The sequence below is a fragment of the Marmota monax genome, unplaced genomic scaffold (assembly GCF_021218885.2).
Source record: "Marmota monax isolate L192 unplaced genomic scaffold, Marmota_monax_Labrador192_F-V1.1 WCK01_AAM20220418_F8-fsc00043, whole genome shotgun sequence".
Lineage (NCBI taxonomy): Eukaryota > Metazoa > Chordata > Mammalia > Rodentia > Sciuridae > Marmota > Marmota monax.
The window spans coordinates 599723-625606 of record NW_026691982.1 but is presented as its reverse complement, the minus strand read 5'-3'; the positions used below and the strand labels follow the sequence as shown (position 1 = coordinate 625606).

At 38.7% G+C, this 25884-nt stretch overlaps 1 pseudogene; it reads left to right on the top strand.

The window, feature by feature from the left end:
* Nucleotides 1-394: 394 nt before the first annotated feature.
* LOC124095140 (bifunctional 3'-phosphoadenosine 5'-phosphosulfate synthase 1-like) overlaps nt 395-25884 on the top strand; it is a 73663-nt pseudogene continuing 48173 nt past the window's right edge.

The following is a 25884-nucleotide window of genomic DNA, read 5'->3' as shown; positions in this document are numbered from 1 at the left end:
TTTAGATGGCTGAAAATTGCTGTGTCATATGGAGAATACTAACCAAATGAAGGACAAACTGTGAAACTGCGGTCAACCCTCAAAAAATTAGCAAAGTCATGCTTTGTTTCTAGATTTGTCCTTACTATCAGGACGCTTCTCTTTCTCCTCAGCACCGTCAGCTACCAAACAGGAACTCATGAATGCACAAATTTGCCCTGATGTGGCCATGTGCAAAGTCATCCCACAAATACTACCATCTGCAAAATTTGGGTGGAGCTGCTCTGAAGGGAAGTTGGGAAAAAGAGGGAAGCTGTTGCTCAACCTTTGCTTTGGTGGCTGCTGATGGTTCATCTTCCAAAAAGCACAAGCAACAGAACACACCTTTGGACCAAGATACTGTCCTGTTCACACCATGGCAGCCATCCCAGAATTTGCAGCCACAGAGTGCATGGTTTACCCCAACATGGTAGGACTGAGTCATTGGCAGCAGTCCTAGGGCCACTTCATTATACTGCAGGTGCTCACAGAAACAACTCATGTAACTCCACTTCTAAGGGACAGCGAGTTCAGTTCCCAAACCACAGTGGGGCTGGATGGGATCCCAAATTTCTATCTCTTAAGGAAAGATCCACTTCTGATGCTAACCCAAGCTTTTTGTTTCTGTTTTTCTGAGAAGAACTTACTTTTGCTCACTGTGCATGATTCCGAGGGCTTTTTCTACACTTCTTTCTTATTTCAAAATCTCAAACCCAGATAGAAATGCTCCATAAATTGACTTTTAGGCAGTTTCTTCAGTGAAATCCCAAAATGAGTAGATGTACCCACAACTTCCCTGAGGATATCACATGCACTGATGCTTCTTTATATTCCCACCACCTCAAATAAACCCAAGCCTATTGAAGGAACAAAGTAGAGCATCAAGAGAAATAAATAAGCAAGTAAGTTTGCTTTCAAGAACAGAGAATATTCTGGAGCACCTGCCTCGTCCAATCTACGATCTTCTGTTATCTCAGAGAACACTTCAGCTAGGGGAGATGAGGGAAGATAGCATAGTTTTTATTCTTCATCTGCAAATTTACATTTTATTGAATTCATCCAACTCTGTGCTAGGAGACTTATGTTTTCTCTCTCTCTCTCTCTCTCTCTCTCTCTCTCCCTCTCTCCATACACTCACTCACACACAGATACACACACACATACTTCTTTACTACTTTGTATTATACACACACATACACACACACTTCTCTACTACTTTGTATTAAAAAAACCTCATGACCAAGTCACAAACATACAAGTACATATACATATACATACGTTTCTCTTACCATCAAGTAATTTGAGAAATGCTAAACAAATTTTGGAGGTAGTGTTTGAGCTTTGAGTTGCTTTGACTTAAAACAGAGGTTGTACAACAAAAAATACAAATTAGGTGATCATATTTAATAGAGTTAAACTCAAATACAACTAGAATACTATGAGATTTGCCTTGCATAGAAAGATGTCATGGATAGAGGGTACAAGCAGTTGTCTAAATACAAGGCCCAAATAAGAGGACAAATAGATGGATATCCCAAGAGAGAGGCATTTAGTTATGCCAAGCTGCTTCTTCAGCTGCTATAACAAATAGATCCAAGATGTGCATTATGGATTTACTACATGGCAGTTTATTTTTTCAACATGATATAGGTAACCAGGTGAACAGTAACTCTTAGGGTTTAGACATTAGGTGTCCCTTAAAAATTAATGTGTGAGACAATGCAAGAACGTTTATAGGTGAAATGATTGGGTTATTAGAGTCTTAACCCAATTGGTAAATCAATCCCCTTATAGAGATTAACTGGGTGGTAACTGAAGGCAGTTAGAGTGTGGTTGGAGGAAGTAGGTCATTAAGGGCATGCCTTTGGGGTCTATATTTGATGATCTGGGCTTAGTCTCTCTGCTTCCTGACCATCATGTGAGCCATTTCTCTCCATCAAACCCTTCCACCATGATGTACTCATCTTAAGCCCCAAGGTCTGGAGCTGGCTGTCTATGGACTGAGACTTCTGAAACCATGAGTCCCAGAATACACTTTTCCTCCTAAAATTGTTTTTGTCAGTTCTTTTAAGTCACAGCAGTGAAAAAGCTGACTAAAATAATCACTTTGTTGTGGTAACTAAGATGATAATGTTTCTGCCACCTGTAATACGTAGCTTCTAGGCATGTCTCATATCATCTCAGTTCCAGTCATTTCTGAAGCATAAATGACAATTGGGAAATTTTGATGAGTCAGGCCTGAAATGGCACTAGTCACCGCCTCTACATTCTATTGGTAAATGCTCAATCCCAGAAAAAAAAAAAAATAGAAAAATAGGGTTCAGCTGAAGACCCAGAAAGAAAAAAAGAACATATGTTTGGGTGAACAGCCTCCATCTCTATGATATACCTTTAATTACATAAAGCTTAATAAAGATTCTTCCACACCCTGCTGACTAATGCGGAGAAGAGATGATAATAGGTAATCCTCATTGAGACTTCACAATGGACTAGGTGCTGTGCTGAGCTGTGCATGTTTAGGTTTATTCAATTCTGAGGTATAGGACCAATTATTCCTACATCCATCCACACAGATGAGGCACAAAGACATTGAAAAATTAAGCAATTTTTCCAAGAACAGTTTTTCTTTTGCATAATTAGCAAATGGCAGAGCAAGGAATTCATTTAGACTTACTCCAGAGTCTGTATCTATAAGCAGAGATAGTTCAGTAGACAAGTGTTTCTGTGACTTGACTTGGGTTGAGTTTGTCCCCAAGGTTTCTTCTATTGGAGGCTTGGTTTACAGGGTAGCAAAGTTAGGAGGTTCAATCTTTATGACATGGGTCCTAGTGCAAGGTGATTGGATCATTGGGCACTACCCTCAGAAGGAATTGATATGTTTGTATGGGATCCTGGTTAGTTCCCTCTCAAAAGTTGTGATAAAATAGTGAATCTCTTTTATCTCTGGCTTTCTGTTTCACAATGGAGTTTCTCCCTCTTGTGTGTGCACAATGACAGGGAGCCTTTCTAAGAGCTAGCACCATGCTGTATGGACTTATAGCTTCCAAAACGATAAGCTGCTTTTCCTTATAAAGTATTCAATCTCAGGTATTTCATTATAGTAATAGAAAGTAGACTAATACTAGTGTATATATCCTTCTCCCAACACATATAGGATTTAATTGGGAATATAAAATTTATATGCATGGAAAAATAATACAATATATTTTTAGGTCTCATGCACTGGTGCTATAGAAACTCTACTAGTTGGAATTATGGAGGTGGACATAACCTGGGTATCTGGAAATTCGTAAGACAATGATGACTCCAGAAGGACCCAGTGTTAAAAAGAACTGGTATGAGGGATATATGAAAGCAGGAGATCTATGAAGAGGACCTCATATTTAGGGGAAGCACTGTGCTGTGGAGGTGACAGGAAGGACAGAGTCCAGCATATGGTCTGAGATGTGAGTCCAGGTTACAACCAGAAAACTGATACCCTGAATCTGGGACTCAGTCTGGACCTTCTCTACTGTATCCACAATGAGAAGAATCCCATGGGCCAGAATTAATGTTATAGCCTTGTCACTTATTTATGTTTTTTTTTAGTGTTTTTCCTAGTTTATTTGTTAATTTATTTTTATTGTATACACTTAAGGTATAAAACTTAATGCTGCTATAGTCAAGAGCACTAACATTTCCATGACCTCACAGTTACCTTTCATGTGTCTGTGGGAAGAACACCTCAAATCTACTCTCTAGGAACATTTTCAGCATTTTATTTTGTTTATGTTTCTTTGTTTGTTTATTGGTTTTAAAAAAGATTAACTTTATGATTAAGGTTCACTAAATTAGAGCTGCCCAATAAATGACTCTCAAAATTCATTCCTAGTATAAAGTTTTTGTCTCTCTATAACCTAACATACTCATTTATCATCAATTTTATTTCATAATAAAAGCTATGTAATTCCTTGTAGTGCCCCAAGATACAAGAAAACTGAGAGTAAATTCTTCTTCAATTTTACCCACTGCTCTGGCTCAAAAACAAACAGACAAAAATAAAACAGCTTGGATTTTTTACTGCATTATCTTCTCCTCCATCCTTATTGTAATAGCTGACTCTCTGTGTGCCTTTCACAGACTGCTCCAAACTAATTCTGGAAGGAAAGATGAACAGCTGAGACTCAGGATTTGAAAAATGTCCCAAAGAATTTGGCCAGATAGTGTGTCCTAAGTCTTAAATAAAATTGAATGAGTGATCTTAAAATATAGTCTTCCTAGTTTCTAAGACCCCCAAATCTCTGCCTATCTCCCATGCACTTCAAATATAGGGAAAACCTTGGAGGTATTTGTTTGAAAGTTCATAAAAGAGAAACGTAAAGGAATCAGTAGAAGTGGGAAATTTTTCTTTGTGCTAGAAATTTTGGTATCTGATTCCATTCAAGAAATATGTTAAATTTTGGCATATTACAATATTTAATTTTAATATAAATACAGACTCATGTGCAATTGTAGGAAATAACACAGTGAGATCTCCTGTACTTACTACATAGTTTCTCCCAATAGTAACAAATTGTAGTACATTTCCATTATTTCCAGAGAAATAGAACCAATTGTGTGTGTGTGTGTGTGTGTGTGTGTGTAAAGAGAGGGAGGGGAGGAGACAAATTATAGGAATTGATCATGAGATTCCAAATTCCAGAGCTCCAGAAGTTCCACAATATGCTATCTGGAAGTTGGAAACCAGGAGATTAGTAATTTAGTGGGAAGCCAAAGGTCAGAGAACCAAGAATTCAGATGATCAAAGGCAAATGAAGATGAATGTTGCAGCTCCAAAACAGAAAGAATTCATCCTTTGTCCACCTTTTTGTTCTATGGGTGCTATCAGAGTCAGAGCTATCAATGAATTGGGTGGTGTCTGTCCACAGTGAGGAGGATGGATTGTCCTTACTGTCTACTGATCAAACGCTAATCTATTTCAGAAGCATCTTCACAGACACACCAAGATAAAAGGCTTCACCACTTGAACATCCCTTAACCCAGTCAAACTGGTTCATTAAAAAGTAACTACAATGCTCTCTCATAGCCACACTAGCTCCTCTGTCCCCTTCCAAACCCTCCTTAGATCCTGGCAACCACTAATGAGTACCTCTGTCATTTCAAGAAAGTTTTAGGTGGAACCACACGGTACATAACCTATTGGAATTGTCTGTTTCAGTTCCAAGTCTGGAAAACATGAGGCAGAAAGAACATCATAGAAACAAGACTGTATCAGGCCTCAGGTCCTGGAGTCCAAATAGACCTTTCTGCCTTTCAAAGTCCTCTTGTGTTTGTTTTATACTTGTCCAAAATTTTCAATCATACTTAATGGAAGGAATAAGAAAAATAAGTCTTCATTTTCCTGGAAGTAGAAGTATCTTGGCATACTTTTTTTTTTTGATACTGAGGATTGAATCCAGGGACACTTAACCAATGAGCCACATACTCATCCCTTTTTTGTATTTTAATTAGAGACAGGGTCTCATTGAGTTACTAAGTGCCTCGCTAAATTGTTGAGGCTGGCTTTGAACTCTCAATCCTCATGCCTCAGCCTCCCAAGTTCCTGGGTTTACAGGCATGTGCCACCATGCCTGGCTTGGCATACTTTTAAACATAAATTAATATCTCCTATAAAATCATAGAGACTTAATACATTATCATTTTAATCTGCTTCATAGCCTATTAAGACATATGTGAATATAATGTATACTTTTTACTGTTAAGATATTTCATGTATTTCTAAATCCCATGGAAGCTCCAACTACATGACTAACCTATTGGTGCTACATTTGTTTGAAGTTTAAAATTTGTATTTAAGTGAAGCTTTGGAACTGGGTGCTGTGGTGCATCACTATAATCTCAGTGACTTGGTGAGCCTGAGGCAGGAGTTTGAGATCAGCCTCAGCAACTGTTTTAGCCAGATTTTTCATTGCTGTGACCAAAGGAACTCACAACAATTTTTTAAAAATTTATTTATTACTTATGTTTTATTTTGGGAGACCATGACATTTATATGGAATTTATTTTAGATTGTTTTGACTTTTCTGTTTGACTCCCTTTTAAAGGAATTTTAAGGTAGTATACACTTGATTTTGATATTTATAAAATTAAAAAGTCATTTAAAATTAAGATAAGGTAAGAGAATAAAAAGTGATTTTAATTTGCATTTCTCTAATTGCTAGAGATGTTGAATATTTTTTATATATTTGTAGATTGATCATATTTCTTCTTCTATGAAGTGCCTGTTGAGGTCCTTTGCCCTTTATTAACAGGGTTGTTTGGGTTTTGGTGTTTTTTGAGTTCTTTATATATTTATAATCTGGAGATTAATCCTCTATCTGAGGTGCAGTTAGCAAAGATGTTCTCCAATTCTGTAGGCTCTCTCCTCATGTTCTTGATTGTTTCCTTTGCTGTGAAGAAGCTTTTTAGTCTGATTCCATCCCATTTGTTGATTCTTGATTTTACTTCTTGTGTTTTAGGAGTCTTGTTCAGGAAGACAGTTCCTAGGCTGACATGGCGAAAAGTCGGGTCTGCTTTTTCTTCTATTAGGAGTAGGGTCTCTGATCTCCTGCCTACGTCCTTGATCCACTTTGAGTTCAGGCTTGTGCAAGGGTGAGAGAGAGGGGTTTAATTTCATTTTGCTACATATGGATTTCCAGTTTCCCGAAGAGGCCATCTTTTCTCTGATGTATGTTTAGGGCGCCTGACAAGAACAATTTTAAAGGAGGGAAAGTTTATGTGGGTCTCATGGTTTTAGAGGTCTCAGTCCACAGATTGCTGACTTCATTGTTTGGGGCTCAAGGTGAGGCAGAAGAATATCATGGCAGAAGGGTGTGGAGGAGACAAGTAGCTCAGAACAGAACAATCAGAAAGCAGATAGAGTTGCTCACCAGGAATAAAATATAACCCCAAAGGCACACCCCCAGGGACACACCTCCTCCAGCCACATCCTACTTGCCAACAGTTATCACCTACTTAATCCATCTAAGTGGATTAACATACTACAATTAGGGATTAGGTTAAGGCTCTCATAACCCAACCATTTAACCTCTAAACTTCCTTTCATTGTCTTACACATGAGCTTTTGGGAGAAACCTCATATCTAAACCAGGACAGCAATTTAACCAGACCCTCTGCAATTTAGCAAGATTCTGTATCAAAGTAATAAATAAAAAGGGCTGGGGATGTAGATCAGTGGCAAAATGCCTCTGTGTTCAATCCCCAGTTTAAAAAAAAATATGAAAGGAAGGAAGGAAGGAAGAAAGAAAGAAAGAAAGAAAGAAAAAAGAAAAAAGGTAGATTTGCCAGTTTACTTTGAAAGAAACACTTCTGTAGTTAAATATGCAAGCTGAGTGAATTTAAAGCACTTGTGAGTTCAAAACACTGTGTATATCTCTACTGGAAAGATTCCTTTCACAGGAGCGCTGAACATGAAGAATGTACCTTAGTATGTCACATACTAATGAGTTTCTCTTTTAGGAAGCATTCTATAATTAGATAATAGCTGCAGGCTGTCAAACCAAAATTAACTTAATAAAAGATATTTAGTTCAAACTTTGTTTCCTCTTCCTTAATTTAAAACTATATTTAAAGTTAGGAGGTACCTTCTTTTAGACAAGTACATTAAAAAGATAATTAAAATGTTTAGAATCCTGTCATTGAAAATTCTTAACCACTTAAAAACTACATTAATTTTTAAAGATAATACACAATGAAAGATAGAATAAAAAGAGTAATTAAGAAAAAAGTCATAGAGGACAGCTTCCAAAATAATGCCTGCACTTAGTACTATTCATGAAAAGAATGGGAAGCATATGTTTGGGAATGAAGTTTATTTACTTGGAAATCATGGCCCTATCTGAAAGACTGTATCTCAACCTTTTGAAAAGTAAAATAACGTTAAATTCAAAATTTGGCTGAATATTCTCCACTATCTAAATACAATTTTCCCCCTAGCACCCAGTAATTATATTCTATGCTACAATATTAACATACTCTGAGGATTTATGAAACATATTTGAAATTTCAAGCATTATTCTTTCTTCTTTTTTTATTTGTTCTTATTAGTTATGTTTGATAGAAGAATGTATTTTGACATATTATACATATATGTAATACAACTTCCCATTCTTCTAGTTGTACATACTATGGAATTACATTGGTCATGTATTCACATATGCATATAGGAAAGTAACGTCCAATTCATTCTACTGTCTTTCCTATTCCCACACCCCTCCCTTTCCTTCATTCCACTTTGTCTAATCTAAAGTACTTCTATTCTTCCCTATCCTCTCACCCTTATTGTGAGTTAGCAACCACATATCAGAAAGAATATACAGCCTTTGAATTTGGGGGACTGGTTTATTTCACTTAGCATGGTATTCTCTGGTTCTATCCATTAGCAAATGCCATAATTTCATTCTTCTTTCTGGCAGAGTAATATTCCATTGTGTATATATACCACATTTTCTTTATCCATTCATCTATCGAAGAGTACCTAGTTTGGTTCCATAATTTATTTATTTATTTATTTATTTATAATTTTTATGTGGTGCTGAGGATTGAACCCAGCGCCCCGTGCATGCCAGGCAAGCGCGCTACTGCTTGAGCTACATCCCCAGCCCTGGTTCCATAATTTAGCAATTGTGAATTGATATTCTATGAACCTTGATGTGACTGTGTCACTGTAATATGCCGATTTTTAAGTCCTCTGGGTATATGCCAAGGAGTGGGATAATTGGATCAAATGATGGTTCCATTCCAGATTTTCTGAGGAAACTCCATACTGCTTTTCAGGGTATTTGCACCAATTTGCAGTTCCACCAGCAATGTATGAGTGTACCTTTTCCCCCACATCCTTGCCAACATTTATTGTTGCTTGATACTTGTCATTCTGATTGGAGATGAAATCTCAGTGAAATTTTAATTTGCATTTCTCTAACTGCTTAGAAATCTATATGTAGCAAAATAAAATTAAACCCCTACCTCTTATCCTGCACAAAACTCAACCAAAGTAGATGAAGGACTTAGACATTAGACCACAGACCCTACACCTAAGAGAAGAAAAAGTAGGGCCAAATGTACATCATGTCAGCCGAGGAACTGACTTCCTCAACAAGACTCCTAAAACACCCAAAGTAAAATCAAGAATCAACAAATGGGATGAAATCAGACTAAAAAGCTTCTTCACAGCAAAGGAAACAATCAAGAACATGAAGAGATAGCCTACAGAATGGGAGAAAATCTTTGCTAACTGTACCTCAGATACAGCATTAATCTCTAGGATATATAAAGAAGTAAAAAAACTTAACACCAAAAAACCAAACAACCCAATTAATAAATAGGCATAGGAACCGAATACACATTTCATAAAAGAAGCATGATCGGTCAAGCATTATTCTTAACTTTGAGACTGTTCAAAAGAAGTCCATGTATTAGCAGCTAATTCAAAAGTAGGTCAGAAATAATTCCAGAAAGCAGGCACTGCACACAAGCAACTTACTCACTCATCATTCATTTATTTATTGATCTTTTATCTGCTAGGCACTGTGTCTGGAGACTAAATTACCAGACAACAACTCTTAAAATGGCCAGTGTGTCTTTAAGCATCATGGGAGTTTGATTCAATCAACTAATTCATCAACATATACATTACCCAACCTGCTCCATAGCTTTATCAGAAACTTTATCAAGTCATGATAAATTGAATTGCATAATTCAGGTATGTGAGATCCTCTTTTATAAGATCTATTTTACTCATTTTGCTTCTGACTTAACTGAAAAATTCTAGATAATATTTTGGATGTTGTCCATAGCCATTAAAGTCCATTTTTTCAAAAAATTTTTAAAAAGTATAAATAACAATATTTTAAGAATTAAAGTCAGTGCTACTAGGTCTACAAATTTGTATGTTTGAAGAAATATTCATATATGAACTGAAATATACAAGATGTATACAAGAAGACAAAAGGAAAAGAAACAGTAAATTACAAATCACCTTAAGCTGGTCAAAAAGGGAAAACAAAAACACAGCAAAGACTATGTACTATAGACACCAACACAAAAGAATGCAAGTTAAGGACATTAAGAATTCATTTCTTAAAGTATATCAGTGACTGAGTTCAGGGTAAATCTTTGAAGAATACCACATCTCTCAAATTACAAATTTTCAAATATCCATATGAAAGGATTATCTACAGGATATTTAGACTATAAAAGGAATATAATATTGTTGCATTGTTTTACAAAACTAGAATGGCATCAATATATTGAAAACAATGAAAAACTGGTCTATGAAGTAATAGTCAATAAATTAATCAGGAACTGTTAAAATGGGGTAAGGAAACTATTAAGTAATGTTTGTAATAATTATAGTACTTGTATACAGTATAGTATGACATAGACACATACTGTACTTACATATCACAATTACATAAACATATAGTAAGTATTTACAGGAATATATAACACTTATATATTCTAGTATATAGAGTACTTACAAATATTTATATTACTTATAAATATTTATATTACTTATAAATATATTAGCTTTGATCATCACATTCTGCATGCTATTTTTTTAATGCAAATATGTCATAAGAAGGGACCATTGTTCCTGTTCTCCTGAGATAATCTCTTTCTCAGCCACAGTTTACATTATTACACACAGGTGCCTTGCTACTTTATATTTGTATCCCACGTCTTGCTTCTGGGGCCCAGATTCATACCTCCCCTGTCACCTTCACACCTTTCTGGATTATTCAAAGTCACTTAAATTCAGGACATCCAAAATGAAATTCATTCTCTCTGAAACCCTCCCTCACGTATCCCCAAACCACTCTGATGAATGGCAAAACCTTCCATGCCATCAAAAGGAAAAAATATCAGAATCATTTTTGGCTTGTGTAAGGAATTACATGACATAAGGAGCCTGGTTCAGTCCTTGCAAATAAATAGACAACTGGTTGTTTAAAAAAGGAAACTGGACCCAACTATTATGCATAACTATAATGCACAAATAAAAACATTTTAAAAAGGAAACAGAGGGGATGGGTGAGAACTTTTATATACTCTCTGTTCAATTTGTATGTTAACCTAAAACCATTCTATTTAAATCCTATTATTTAAAAACCAAGTCATGGTGATGACTTCAGAGTATGAGATTACAGGTGATTTTTTTTAAATGTATATGATCTTCTAAATTTATTTTTTAAAAAAAACAAAGATACGCTGTAATTTTTGAGTAATTATAGCAAAAAGACAGATAACTTTAGAAAGAAAATATTTCAGGAGGTAAAATAATTGGGAGACACTGAGTAGGTAGAGGTCCTGGTATTGGTAGGAAAGCCCATTCCAACATGGAGATCCCTCTATTAATGCCCAAACTTAATTTAATAGGTACAATTTTCCACTCTTCCCAACTGATCCATGTTTTTAAAGTTAACATATAAGTTTTATTCTTATTAGTTTTTCTCTTATTTTTACCATTTTCTGCAAATACTTAAACATATTATTCCCTTATCCCTGGATTTTCAACAATAATGAGTAATTACTTGATGAAAATTTGTAAAAATTAAATGTTTCATTAGCATAGGCAGGACCAACTATAACTGAAGAGAAAATAACTTTGGAAATGAGCAAAATGAATTATAACATATGATATTATGTAGATTAATCCATACTAATGATGAAATCTCTAATTATATAAAAATAAAGTGGGAATTTATTTTTGAGGAATAATAGTTAAAATACTAGAATCTTATAAGAGAGTGAACACGGTTAGAATTCCCTTTTTATCTCAATAACATTCAGTTCCCAGCACAATATCAGACAGTAAGTATTTAATAAATGTTGGCTAAATGAATATTGGTGGGTATTAACAAATAATTGGAGATTATGAGTAATTCTATTATATGTAGTTTTATATGACAATTTTCAAAATTACCCAGATAAAATATTTATATATTTTTTTCATATTGATAAAAAAGAGATTTCCATTTATGGCTAAGATGGAGTCAAAATAACCAGATTTACCTTTCTGCCTTCTTAGGTAACTAGAAAAACAAACGCAAAATAATATGAAGCAGGAATTTTCAAATGGTCGACATTACGCAGGGTGGGACAGTTGATCACCAAAATAAAAAGGAAAATCAAAGGTGACTGTAGCAAGCTCCTTCCTGGAAAAGTTTCCAGGACTTGGGGCAGGGAAGGGGGAAGCAGTTGGAGCTCTCTGGTCTTCCTGAGTGTATATTATTTATATTATTTTCTATTTATTGATTTAAGTCTATTAATCTATAGCCTATTACTCATTAATATAACTTACTAATAATCTATGACTTATCTCTTATAAAACTATATCGCTTATTTTAGACCATAACAATTATTCTTTCCAAGTCACTTAACTGTGCCCCCAATTGCAGGTTGACAATATCAGCTAACACTCACATGGGTGTGCATGCAAACCCAGATGAACATCCAGTACCGCGTCAGATGAAATATACAATGTCTATAACTAATAGAAGATCACCAAATATGCAAACACAGGAAAGCAGTGTAAGTAGAAAAATTGTTGATAGAAACAGATGACAGACTTTGTAGACAAAGGCATTATGAGAGTTACTATATGTCATTACAACTTTATTTCACATGTTCAAGAAAGAAGAGGAAAACATAGCACACTAAAGAAGATAGGAAAGATATAAAAATATCTGAATTGAAATTCCAGAATGAAACTAAGTCAGGGGAGAAAACATAGGGAAATTATCTTAGGTATTTCTTGGCCTTATGCATAAAGGATTGATCGGTTTAAAAGATGTCCTTAAAATAGTTGAGCCAAAGTATTTGCAAAGACAGATTTTATTCTTTTTGCTCTCTACCATTTTCCTACTACCCTCTCTCCTCCCAAAAGAAATTGTCTTGGAAGTCCCTTAAACCTCATCTGACAAAAGGAAGATGTAAGGTCTCTGTGGATGAGCACTGGGGACCTGCATTGTTGAGATGGGTTCTGCGGCCTCTGCAGTGATAGAGGCCACTGTTTATTATCCTAGCATCTCCTTCTATTGGAAGCAGTTTTTCTTTGCTTCCCTTAATATATAATATAACAGACTCCAAGGAAGATGATTTGAGGGAGAAAAGAATGCAAAACATCAAATTATTATTTTCAAAATGTTGTGCCAATCATGGAATAATTTAACTACAAAAAGCCTCCATAAACAAGTCTGATTTAGGGGCATACCAAGACAATATTTTGTAACTATCATATATAAAAGCACCAATTCCTATAGAGCACTATAGAGAATTCTCTCTTTTCTTCTGACTATAAAAAAAATGAGTCTTTGGGAAAAATTCTGTTGTTGATGATCAAATTGTCACAGTCTCTGATAGTTATAAAGAATGATATAAAATAACATTTTGTTTGTTTACTTCCCCAAAATACATTTATCTTGCCAAATAAAATTAATTATGTTTTAATTGGTTTGAATTCAAGTTCATTCTCTCAGTGTTGAAATTTCTGTGGCTAAAAGATATCACCTCTCTCAAAGTTCACATGTTACTTTTACAAATAACAGAAGATAACTCTGGAGGATTCTTCCCTGAAATGTGAGATCCCAAGGGACATTGAACTACATTTTGCTTTTAAGTTCTTAAAAAAATATTTCACATTTGGTTCTAAGATTGTCCTGTTGAAGTATGTCTAAAATAAAAATAAATATTTCTGCAAATTTTGTTGAGTTATTTATGTTTTGTGATAGATACACTTATGAAACATGCTTTTGAAGAAAGAACTAGTTTGACGCACTTTGGCATCAACTTTGAGCTTTGAGTATAATGGATGAGTTTGTTAGTTTTAAAATGGCTTTGCATGGACAAAACAAAGATTTTCTTGTATTTTATTGTTAAATATAAATAACAGCATATTTCTTTCTTTCTTTTTTTTTTTTTTTTGCAAAATGTGTCATATATTTTACCACTTCTACTTTTAACATATATCAGGCACTTTAGAACATCTAGAAAACCTAGATATTTAAAAAAATATATTTAGCATTTTCAACTATATATACACTAATGAGTAATAAAATGCACACGCAAAACAATGGTTATTATATGAAAAATGTCTTTTACGTAAAACCAGTCTGGCACAGGACCTCCTTCTCACGGTCAGTCTTCTCCATGTCCAACAACCCACTGAACAAACGTGGACAAGTGTCGCTCCTAGAGGTGGTCTAACAAATTCATTTCAAAGTCACTTCCAGAAAACATTTCTGATTTTTTCAAACAAACGGACATTTACAAGACGTTATTTTCTAACTCTATCATGCGTCAGGCATCCTCTTTACATTTAGAATGCCCAGATGCAGCACAAGTTTTAAAAGGTTGGGGGGCAAGTTCAGAGCAGCTTTTTCATATTATATACACAGGCCTTTTACAAAGGGCCAGGAAATCTCCCCAAAGGGTGGCGGGCGTTTCAAACTGGGTAGATGCGGCTTGTGACTACCGTTTCTCTCTTTGGTAGAACGAACACCAACCGCCCGAGGCCGCTAACCGTTCCACCCGTCGTTGTCTTCCGGGGCTTCGCTCACCTTCCAGGACGGTTCCGGTCTTTGTTGGCCGAGACAAGGTGCGGTCTCGAGGAGCCGGCACTGAGCGCTCACGGAGAGCCCTGGTCTGTGAGGCTCCGCTGTCCAATGCGTGGTCGAGCTTTCAGGCGTCCATCCTCCTTCTTGGGACCTTGAAGCCCCTGCCGGCCTCCGCGGCGTTTGGGCGGCCGCCATTCTTCTCGCCATGCCACGCCCGCAGCCACCCAAAGGCGCCACGTCCCAGGTGGCGGCTTCAGCTGGGATGGGCACGATTGAGCCAGGAGACCCGGCAGCCCTCGGGGTCCGGGGCCCGACAGGTCGCCGCCGCCATCAGGTCATCCATCTGGGTGGCAGGTTCACCGGTCCTTCACAGCCAGGGCCAGCCAGTGGGCACTCGCAGCAGGAGCTCCGGGGATCTGCAGGAGAGGCCGCGTCCTGTCCTTGGGCCCCCCAGCGCACCCGCCGGCCTGGGGCCGGGGGTCCCAGAGGGCCCGGGGGAGCAGGCCACACTCCCGTTTCTCACCACGCTCTCTCTATTTTACTTATTTTTATGTGGTGCTGAGGATCGAACCCAGGGCCTCATGCAGTTCCTCCGTGTCTCTCTACATCTCCAGGGCTCCCCTCCTCCCATTGCTGTGTAAGGTTCTATTGCATAGATATACCTCATTTTGTTTAACCATCATTGATTGAAGGATACCTTGATTGCATCCAAGTCTTGGCAATTATGAATAAAGCTGTTCTAAACATTCATGCTTATTTGTGTGGATATAAGTTTTCAACTAATTTGGACAAATACTAAGGAGCAAATTGGTGAATCACATGGTAAGAGTTTATTTTGTTTTGTAAGAAACCATCAAATTGTCTTCCAAACAGCTAGGTCATTTTGCATTTCCAGTAGCAATGAATGAGAGTTCCTCTTGCTCCACACTCTTGACAGCATTTGATGTTGTCTGTGTCTTGTATTTTAGCCATGCTATTAAGTGTGTAGTGGCATCTCACTGCTGCTTACATTTGCAATTCTGATGACAAAGGTAATGTTGATCATATTTGTAGATCTTCATTTGCTATTTTTTGGTGAAGTATCTGTTATGACTTTTTGTCCACTTTTAAAATTTTTTTTACTTTATTTTTGTAGACTTTTTTTTTTTTTTTAATTTTTTATTGTGGGTTGTTCAAAACATTACAAATTTCTTGATATATCATATTCCACACTTTGATTCTAGTGGGTTATGAACTCCCACCTTCACCCCATACACAGATTGCAGATTCACATCAGTTACACATCCATTGATTTACAAATTGCCATACTAGTGTCTGTTGTGCTCCACTGCCTTTCCCATCATCCACCCTCCCCCCTCCCCACCTCTCCCCTCCCCTCCCCTCCTCTCCCCTCCCCTCCTCTCTCTCTACCCCCTCCACTGTATAACCCTGAGGGTCTCCTTCCATTACCGTGCAATTTACCTTCTCTCTCCCTTTCCCTCCCACCTCTCATCCCTGTTAAATGTTAATCTTCTTCTCCTGTTCTTCGTCCCTACTCTGTTCTTAGTTACTTTCCTTATATCAAAGAAGACATTTGGCATTTGTTTTTTAGGGATTGGCTAGCTTCACTTAGCATAATCTGCTCTAATGCCATCCATTTCCCTGTAAATTCTATGATTTTGTCATTTTTTAATGCAGAGTAATACTCCATTGTGTATAAATGCCACATTTTTTTTATCCATTCGTCTATTGAAGGGCATCTAGGTTGGTTCCACAGTCTTGCTATTGTGAACTGTGCTGCTATGAACATCGATGTAGCAGTGTCCCTGTAGCATGCTCTTTTTAGGTCTTTAGGGAATAGACCAAGAAGGGGAATAGCTGGGTCAAATGGTGGCTCCATTCCCAGCTTTCCAAGAAATCTCCATACTGCTTTCCAAATTGGCTGCACCAATCTGCAGTCCCACCAGCAATGTACAAGTGTACCCTTTTCCCCACATCCTCGCCAGCACTTGTTGTTGTTTGACTTCCTAATGGCTGCCAATCTTACTGGAGTGAGATGGTATCTTAGGGTGGTTTTGATTTGCATTTCTCTGACAGCTAGAGATGTTGAGCATTTTTTCATGTACTTGTTGATTGACTGTATGTCCTCCTCTGTGAAGTGTCTGTTCAGGTCCTTGGCCCATTTGTTGATTGGGTTGTTTGTTCTCTTATTGTCTAATTTTTGGAGTTCTTTGTATACTCTGGATATTAGGGCTCTATCTGAAGTGTGAGGAGTAAAGATTTGTTCCCAGGATGTAGGCTCCCTATTTACCTCTCTTATTGTTTCTTTTGCTGAGAAAAAACTTCTTAGTTTGAGTAAGTCCCATTTGTTGATTCTAGTTATTAACTTTTGTGCTATGGGTGTCCTATTGAGGAATTTGGAGCCCGACCCCACCGACTGTAGATCGTAGCCAACTTTTTCTTCTATCAGACGGCGCGTCTCTGATTTGATATCAAGTTCCTTGATCCATTTTGAATTCACTTTTGTGCATGGCGAGAGAAAGGGATTCAGTTTCATTTTGTTGCATATGGATTTCCAGTTTTCCCAGCACCATTTGTTGAAGATGCTATCCTTCCTCCATTGCATGCTTTTAGCCCCTTTATCAAATATAAGATAGTTGTAGTTTTGTGGATTGGTTTCTGTGTCCTCTATTCTGTACCATTGGTCCACACGCCTGTTTTGGTACCAGTACCATGCTGTTTTTGTTACTATTGCTCTGTAGTATAGTTTGAAGTCTGGTATCGCTATACCGCCTGATTCACACTTCTTGCTTAGCATTGTTTTTGCTATTCTGGGTCTTTTATTTTTCCATATGAATTTCATGATTGCTTTCTCTATTTCTACAAGAAATGCCATTGGGATTTTGATTGGCATTGCATTAAACCTATAGAGAACTTTTGGTAATATCGCCATTTTGATGATGTTAGTTCTGCCTATCCATGAACAGGGTATATTTTTCCATCTTCTAAGATCTTCTTCTATTTCTCTCTTTAGGGTTCTGTAGTTTTCATTGTATAAGTCTTTCACCTCTTTTGTTAGGTTGATTCCCAAGTATTTTATTTTTTTTGAAGATATTTTGAATGGAGTGGTTGTCCTCATTTCCATTTCAGAGGATTTGTCGCTGATATACAGGAATGCCTTTGATTTATGCATGTTGATTTTATATCCTGCCACTTTGCTGAATTCATTTATTAGCTCTAATAGTTTCTTTGTAGAGCCTTTTGGGTCTGCTAGATATAGAATCATATCATCTGCAAATAGTGATAATTTAATTTCTTCTTTTCCTATTTTGATGCCTTTAATTTCTTTCGTCTGTCTAATTGCTCTGGCCAGTGTTTCGAGAACTATGTTGAAGAGAAGTGGAGAGAGAGGGCATCCCTGTCTTGTTCCAGATTTTAGAGGGAATGCCTTCAGTTTTTCTCCATTCAGAATAATGCTAGCCTGAGGCTTAGCATAGATTGCTTTTACAATATTGAGGTATGTTCCTGTTATCCCTAGTTTTTCTAGAGTTTTGAACATAAAGGGATGCTGTACTTTGTCAAATGCTTTTTCCGCATCTATGGAGATGATCATATGGTTCTTATTTTTAAGTCTATTGATGTGGTGAATAACATTTATTGATTTCCGTATATTGAACCAGCCTTGCATCCCAGGGATGAATCCTACTTGATCATGGTGTACAATTTTTTTTATATGTTTTTGTATCCGAGTGGCCAGAATTTTATTGAGGATTTTTGCATCTAGGTTCATTAGAGATATTGGTCTGTAGTTTTCTTTCTTTGAAGTGTCTTTGTCTGGTTTAGGTATCAGGGTGATGTTGGCCTCATAGAATGAATTTGGAAGTTCTCCCTCCTTTTCTATTTCCTGAAGTAGCTTGAAAAGTATTGGTATTAGTTCTTCTTTAAAGGTTTTGTAAAATTCTGCTGTATACCCATCGGGACCTGGGCTTTTCTTAGTTGGTAGTCTTTTGATGGTTTCTTCTATCTCCTCAATTGATATTGGTCTGTTTAGGTTTTCTATATCCTCCTGACTCAATCTGGGCAGATCATATGACTTAAGAAATTTATCTATGCCTTCACTATCTTCTAATTTATTGGAGTATAAGGATTCAAAATAGTTTTTGATTATCTTCTGTATTTCTGAAGTGTCTGTTGTGATATTGCCTTTTTCATCCCGTATGCTAGTAATTTGAGTTCTCTCTCTTCTTCTCTTCACTAGCATCGCTAAGGGTCTGTCGATTTTGTTTATTTTTTCAAAGAACCAACTTTTAGTTTTGTCAATTTTTTCAATTGTTTCTTTTGTTTCGATTTCATTAATTTCAGCTCTGATTTTAATTATTTCTTGCCTTCTACTTCTTTTGCTGTTGTTTTGCTCTTCTTTTTCAAGGATTTTGAGGTGAAGTATGAGATCATTTATTTGTTGGTTTTTTCTTTTTTTAAGGAATGAACTCCAAGCAATGAATTTTCCTCTTAGAACTGCTTTCAATGTGTCCCATAGATTCCGATATGTTGTGTCTGTGTTTTCATTTATCTCTAAGAATTTTTTAATTTCCTCCTTGATGTCTTCTATAACCCATTGATCATTCAGTAACCTATTGTTCATTCTCCAAGTGATGTATGCTTTTTCCTTCCTTCTTTTATCGTTGATTTTCAGTTTCATTCCATTATGATCAGATAAGATGCATGGTAATATCTCTACTCCTTTATATTGTCTAAGAGTTGCCCTGTGACATAATATATGATCTATTTTTGAGAAGGATCCATGTGCTGCTGAGAAAAAAGTGTAACTGCTTGATGTTGGGTGGTATACTCTATATATGTCAATTAGGTCTAGGTTATTAATAGTGTTATTGAGTTCTATAGTTTCCTTATTCAACTTTTGTTTGGAAGATCTGTCCAGTGGCGAGAGAGGTGTGTTGAAGTCTCCCATGATTATGGTGTGGTGGTCTATTAGACTCTTGAACTTGAGAAGAGTTTGTTTGACGAACATAGCTGCACCATTGTTTGGGGCATAAATATTTATGATTGTTATGTCTTGTTGGTGTATGGTTCCCTTAAGCAGTATGTAGTGTCCCTCTTTATCTCTTTTGATTAACTTTGGCTTGAAATCTATTTTATTTGATATGAGTATGGACACGCCTGCTTGTTTCCGAAGTCCATATGAGTGATATGATTTTTCCCAACCTTTCACCTTCAGCCTATGTATGTCTTTTCCTATCAAATGCGTCTCCTGTAGGCAGCATATTGTTGGGTCTTGTTTTGTGATCCATTCTACTAGCCTGTGTCTCTTAATTGGTGAGTTTAAGCCATTAACATTTAGGGTTATTATTGAGATATGGGTTGTTCTTCCAGCCATATTTGTTTATTTCTGTTACTAAACATTGTTTGTTTTCCTCTTTGATTGTTTCCCCCCCCCTTTACTGTCCTACCTCCCACTGTTGGTTTTCATTGTTATTTTCCATTTCCTCTTCCTGTAATACTTTGGCTAGGATGTTTTGAAGAGATGGTTTTCTAGCTGCGAATTCTTTAAACTTTTGTTTATCGTGGAAGGTTTTAATTTCATTCTCCATCCTGAAGCTTAATTTCGCTGGATACACAATTCTTGGTTGGAACCCATTATCTTTCAGTGTTTGAAATATGTTATTCCAGGATCTTCTAGCTTTCAGAGTCTGTGTTGAAAGATCAGCTGTTATCCTGATTGGCTTGCCCCTAAATGTAATCTGCTTCCTTTCTCTTGTAGCTTTTAAAATTCTCTCCTTATTCTGTATGTTGGGCATCTTCATTATAATGTGTCTAGGTGTGGATCTCTTATGATTTTGCACATTCGGCGTCCTGTAGGCTTCTAGGATTTGGGATTCTGTCTCATTCTTCAAGTCTGGGAAGTTTTCTTGTATTATTTCATGGAATAGACTGCTCATTCCTTTGGTTTGGAGCTCTGTACCTTCCTGTATCCCAATGACTCTTAAGTTTGGTCTCTTAATGTTATCCCATATTTCTTGGATGTTCTGCTCATGGTTTCTTAACAGTCTTGCTGAGCTGTCTATGTTCTTTTCCAGTTGAAATACTTTGTCTTCATTGTCTGATGTTCTATCTTCTAAGTGTTCTACTCTGTTGGTAGTATTCTCCATTGAGTTTTTAAGTTGGTTTATTGCTTCCTGCATTTCTAGGATTTCTGATTGCTTGTTTTTTATAACCTCTATCTCCCTGTATAGTTGATCCTTTGCTTCCTGGATTTGTTTGCGTAATTCGTTGTCGAAGTGATCTTTCATTGTCTGATTTTGCTGTTTAATGTCTTCCTTGATACTCCAGATCATCTGAAGCATGTATATCCTGAATTATTTATCTGACATTCCATCTGCTGCAGCTGTTACCTCTTCTAAAGTTGCGTTGACCTGCATTGCTTGTGGTCCTTTCTTTCCTTGTCTTTTCATACTGCTTGCGTATCTTTCCTGCAGGTGCGGGCGGCGGCTCTGCTCTCTCCTTATTCCAATTGGGGTGTCGTGGCTACCACGCCGGCAGGTCACTGGGCCTGTTCTGGGAGCTGGTGGCGGCTCTGTTCTGCCCCTACTCCAATTGGGGTGACGTGTCTGTCGTACCAGCAGGCCACTGGGCCTGTCCCGCTGGTCGGTCGCAGATCTGCCCACCTTTCGGGCACGGGTGGAGGCTCTGCTTTGCCCCTACTCCAATTGGGGTGTCGTGACTACCCCGCCTGCAGGATGCTGGGTCTGTTCCTGGCAAGGGAGGCGACTCTGCTCTGTCACTACTCTAATTAGGGTGGTGTTTGTACCACGCCGGCAGGCTCCTGGGCCTGATCCGCCGGTCTGTTGTAGGTCTGCCTACCTTGAAGGCACGGGCGGCGGATCTGCCCTGCCCCTCCTACCACGCCTGCGGACCCCTGGGCCTGATCTGCAGGTTGATCACTGGTCTGCTCACCCTGCGGGCACGGGTGGCGGTTCCGCTCCACCCCCACTCCAATTGGGGTCACGTGACCACCACACCGGCAGGGCCTGATCCGGGCGTGGGATAAGGATCTGCTCTGCCCCTACTCGAGTTGGGGTGACGTGTGTACCACACTGGCAGGCCACTGGGCCTGACCCGCCAGGCTGTCACAGGTCTGTTTACCTTGCAAGCGCGAAGGGCGGCTCTGCCCTGCCCCTCCTACCACGCCCATGTACTACTGGGTCGTGGGTCTGCCCACCTGGCGGGTGTGGGTGGCGGCTCCGCTCCGCCCCCTCTCCAATTGGGGTCACGCGGTCACCACGCTGGCGAGCCGCTGGGCCTGCTCCGGGGGCTGGCGGCGGCCCGGCTCCTTCCCTCTGGCTCGAGGACAAATTGAGGAGACTCGGGTGACTGAGCCTCACCCCCCTTACCAGGAGACCAACTGCTTATGTCACCGCTGGTATTGATGAAGATCTCTCCTCCACCGCTTTCTGCTGACATCAGCTCTCTGCCATGTTGGTATCCTATGCGAATGGCAGCATTTCGTTCCCCTTGCCGGGCAACCCAAGCAATGGGTGAGTCCTGACCTGCCCTCAGCAGGACCCGGACCGAGACACAGTTTCCGCGGGCTCCTAGCCCCGGTCCAGGGAAGTTCCGGGAGCCGGAACTCGGCCGCTCCGTGCTCGGTGTAAGCTCCTATAAGTGTAAGCTCCAAGAAGCAGCCCCCGCGGGCTCAGTTCCGGGAGCTGGAATTCGGCTGCTTAGTGCTTGGTGTATGCTCTGATAGTAGCAGGGTCCAAGAAGCAGCCTCCGTGGGCTCCGCAGCCCTGAGCCAGGGCGGTTCCGGGACGGTTCCGGGAGCCGGAACTCGGCCGCTCTGTGCTCGGTGTAAGCTCCTATAAGTGTAAGCTCCAAGAAGCAGTCCCCGCGGGCTCAGTTCCGGGAGCTGGAATTCGGCTTCTTGGTGCTTCGTGTTTGCTCTGATAGTAGCAGGGTCCAAGAAGCAGCCTCCGCAGGCTCCGCAGCCCTGAGCCAGGGCGGTTCCGGGACGGTTCCGGGAGCCGGAACTCGGCCGCCCCGCGCTCCGTGTTCACTCCGATAAGATCAGATTTTAAGAAGCCCCCAGGCGCTGAACCCTAGCAATCTGTCTGCAAGCCGCAGGCGAATTGCAGCCTGAAATTACCTGTTCTATGGCTGAATGAGCTGCGGTCAGTCAAAAACAGGTGTGGTGACGTCAGTTTACCAACATGGTGGCTGCTGGCCTCCTCTGTGGTCTGACCGGTGTGGAGAACCGAGATGGACCGCTTCCTTCCCCCGTCTCGAACCCAGAATTCAGCCCTGAGTGCGGTGCTTGCACGTCTGGCAGAAACTGCAGCGCTGTAACCCTGCGTCTCTATCCCAGCGCGCCTTGCAGACTCTAGCCGCGGGGCGATTTGCTTAATAAGCAGTGTTACCCTCCGTGCAACAAACCTCTCGCGTTTGAGTCCCCGTAGCCGATCCTCATGCGATGGAAATCCTTCCTCCAGGTTCCGGCGCACCCCCTTTCTTTATTTCTTATAAGTAAATGATGAAATTAAAATATAATTTGGAGTAAATATTTCAAAATGGTTAATATTAGCCAGGAAACAGTTTTTATATCTCAAAATATTGTAAGTTACTGCTTTTATGGCTAAATCCCATTAATGAATAATTTAAAATTAGAGAATGACTGACAATGAACCTCTTTTTCACTCAGGATAACTATATTCTTCAAGCTTAGTTATTCATCTGGATCATGAAAATGATAATAAACATACCTAAATAGCCATAAAGTTTAAATAACCATCAAGTAAAGTATGTGTCCTCCCCCTCCCCCCCAAAAAAAACATGTTTCAAGTAATTTAACTAAAATTTATAGAGCATTCACAAAGTTGCAAAGCACTGTTCTAATCTATGGAGGACAAAGAGATCACACAAGTATATTTCCTGCTACCAAGACCCTTACATCTCTAAATTAAGACAGACAGGCATATAAATAAATACAATGCTACTGTGATGAAGTTACACAATAAAAATATTCACTGAGAACATTATATGCATAAGTCACTTTGATAAGTGTTTCTCACAAATCAATGTATTCCATCTCCTAACCATAAGCACTATTAATAGTCCTATTTTATAGCTAGGCACACCGCTAGGCTTAGAGTTAAATGACTCAAACTCAGAAAAGTCAGGGAAGATTCAAATGAAGAAAGGAAGAGTAGATATATGAACAAATTACCCTGTGTAGTAAGTAGAGTAAGAGGAAAAAGAATAGAAAATAGAATCTAATTATACAGATTTGAGTTTAAATCATGGCTCTGTTTTTCATTGTTGTTGTTGTTTGTTTGTTTTACTTGCTGTGTAACCTTAGTTTAATTAAATACTCACCATGATTTTCCTGGGGCTTTTGTCTATAATTTTGAAATGGAGATTTTATTAGCTATTGCATAAGGCTATTATGGGGCTTATGCAGTTGGTTATTTAAAACAAAACCAGTATAGTGTACTAGGGTCCTCCCTCTAAAAGTTATAGTTATTTTTATTTTTAAGATCTTAAAGCAGTTAGGAATAACAGTGGTTCAAATACTCAAGGATTTATTTTCTCATGTACAAGAAAACCATGGCTAGAATGTCCTAGCTTGTATAGCAGCTCCATGAAAGTCATGGAATGCCCAGGCTCTCCTGTTTTTCTGCTCTGACATTTTTGGTGTATTCCTTCCATACTCAAGATAGCCACATGATCTAGGACAGATAATGAAGCTCCATCCATTCACCCACATTTCAAAGAGCAGAAAGAAAAATAAAAGAAGGCAAAATGAAATTGTTTCTAAGTCCCTGATGTGGTTTGACTATGGTTTGTGCCCTCAATGGTTCATTGTGATTAAAGACTTGGTCCCCAGTGTGGGTACTGGGATGTGGTATGGACCTTTAAGAGGTGGAGCCTAGAGGGAGTTCCTTAGGTCATTGAAGGCTTGACCTCAGAAGAGATTGTGAGACATCAATTCCTCTTCTCTGTCTGCTCCTAGTTCAGGATGTAATTACTTGTTTGCTCCTGTTTGTGATCCCATCATGATGTGATATAGCTGAGAACAGCAGGCACCCTGCTCTTGCATCCCCCAAACTGTGAGCTAAATGAATCTCTTCTTCATAGTGCATGTCAGGAAATTCATTATAGTAATGAGAAGCTGAACTGTACAGTTTCTTTAAGGATTCTTCCTGGAAGTCTTTCTCAACACATCTACTCTTGGCAGTCTAAAGTAGATGGGTACAGCAGCCCCAAGTTGCCTGAGTTTTCAGCTATATTCCAAGTAGTCCCACAATCAATTTAAAACCAGCATTTAGTTAGTAAGGAAAGAGTGAAGAGTAAGTAGATTGGCAGTTGGCACTCTGTCATGACTTTGATGAGAACACGTTAAAAATAATGTCAAAGAGTGAGGAAATAAAACACTAGAGCAAACTTTTTCTTCCTTATGCAAAAACATACTAATAGACCTTCATGCAAAGCAGAGAGTGCTCTATTTTTTAAGCATGGAGAAAAGGAAAGTTGCAGAGCCTGACACTGATTTTCACATAAACTCTCCCAAAGATGACATCAGAGATAAGAATTTCCTCATGGAATATGATGGTTGGCACTCCCACAAATTTGGCTAAGTGATTGGAGCAATAACTTTTGTAATACAATCTTTAAGCAAATATAAAAAAGAAAGCACAATGAGGGTGAGTCGGTTAGCTTTCAGTGGCCAATGCATGTGGAATTAAAAGGGTAATTTCATGCATTCTGTTTTCTCTAATTAATTATTTAACCCTGTTTGACCCTGGCCTTTGGGAAAAGAAATGATAATTCACAGAAATGTTCATTCCCAGCTTCTAAACTGCTTCCCTGGGCAGCATCAGCGGTAATTTCAGGAAGGTGCTGCAGGGGGAGTGCATGGAACAGTAAGGCCAGCATAGAAGTCTCCCTGGGGCTGCAATGCCCCATCCCCATCCTCACATCCCCAACCTCATCTCTTAATCTTTGCAGCCATCCTGGTAATTGGAAGGAAACAGAAGAATCTCTACACAAAAATGTTCTAAAAGTGCCGGAATTCTGACAGAATTGGACTCAAATTTGAAATGAACCACAGGCCACTTGTGCAACCTTTGGCACAACTGCTCATATTAAGCCTTGGTCTGTTCATCCGTAAATCAAGGCTGCTAACATTAATAGTGCCTACCTCATGGACTTGTTTTCAAGACTAAGAGCTTCTTGTTATATACTTAGTGAACAATAAATGGAATACTAGCTATTCGGCTCT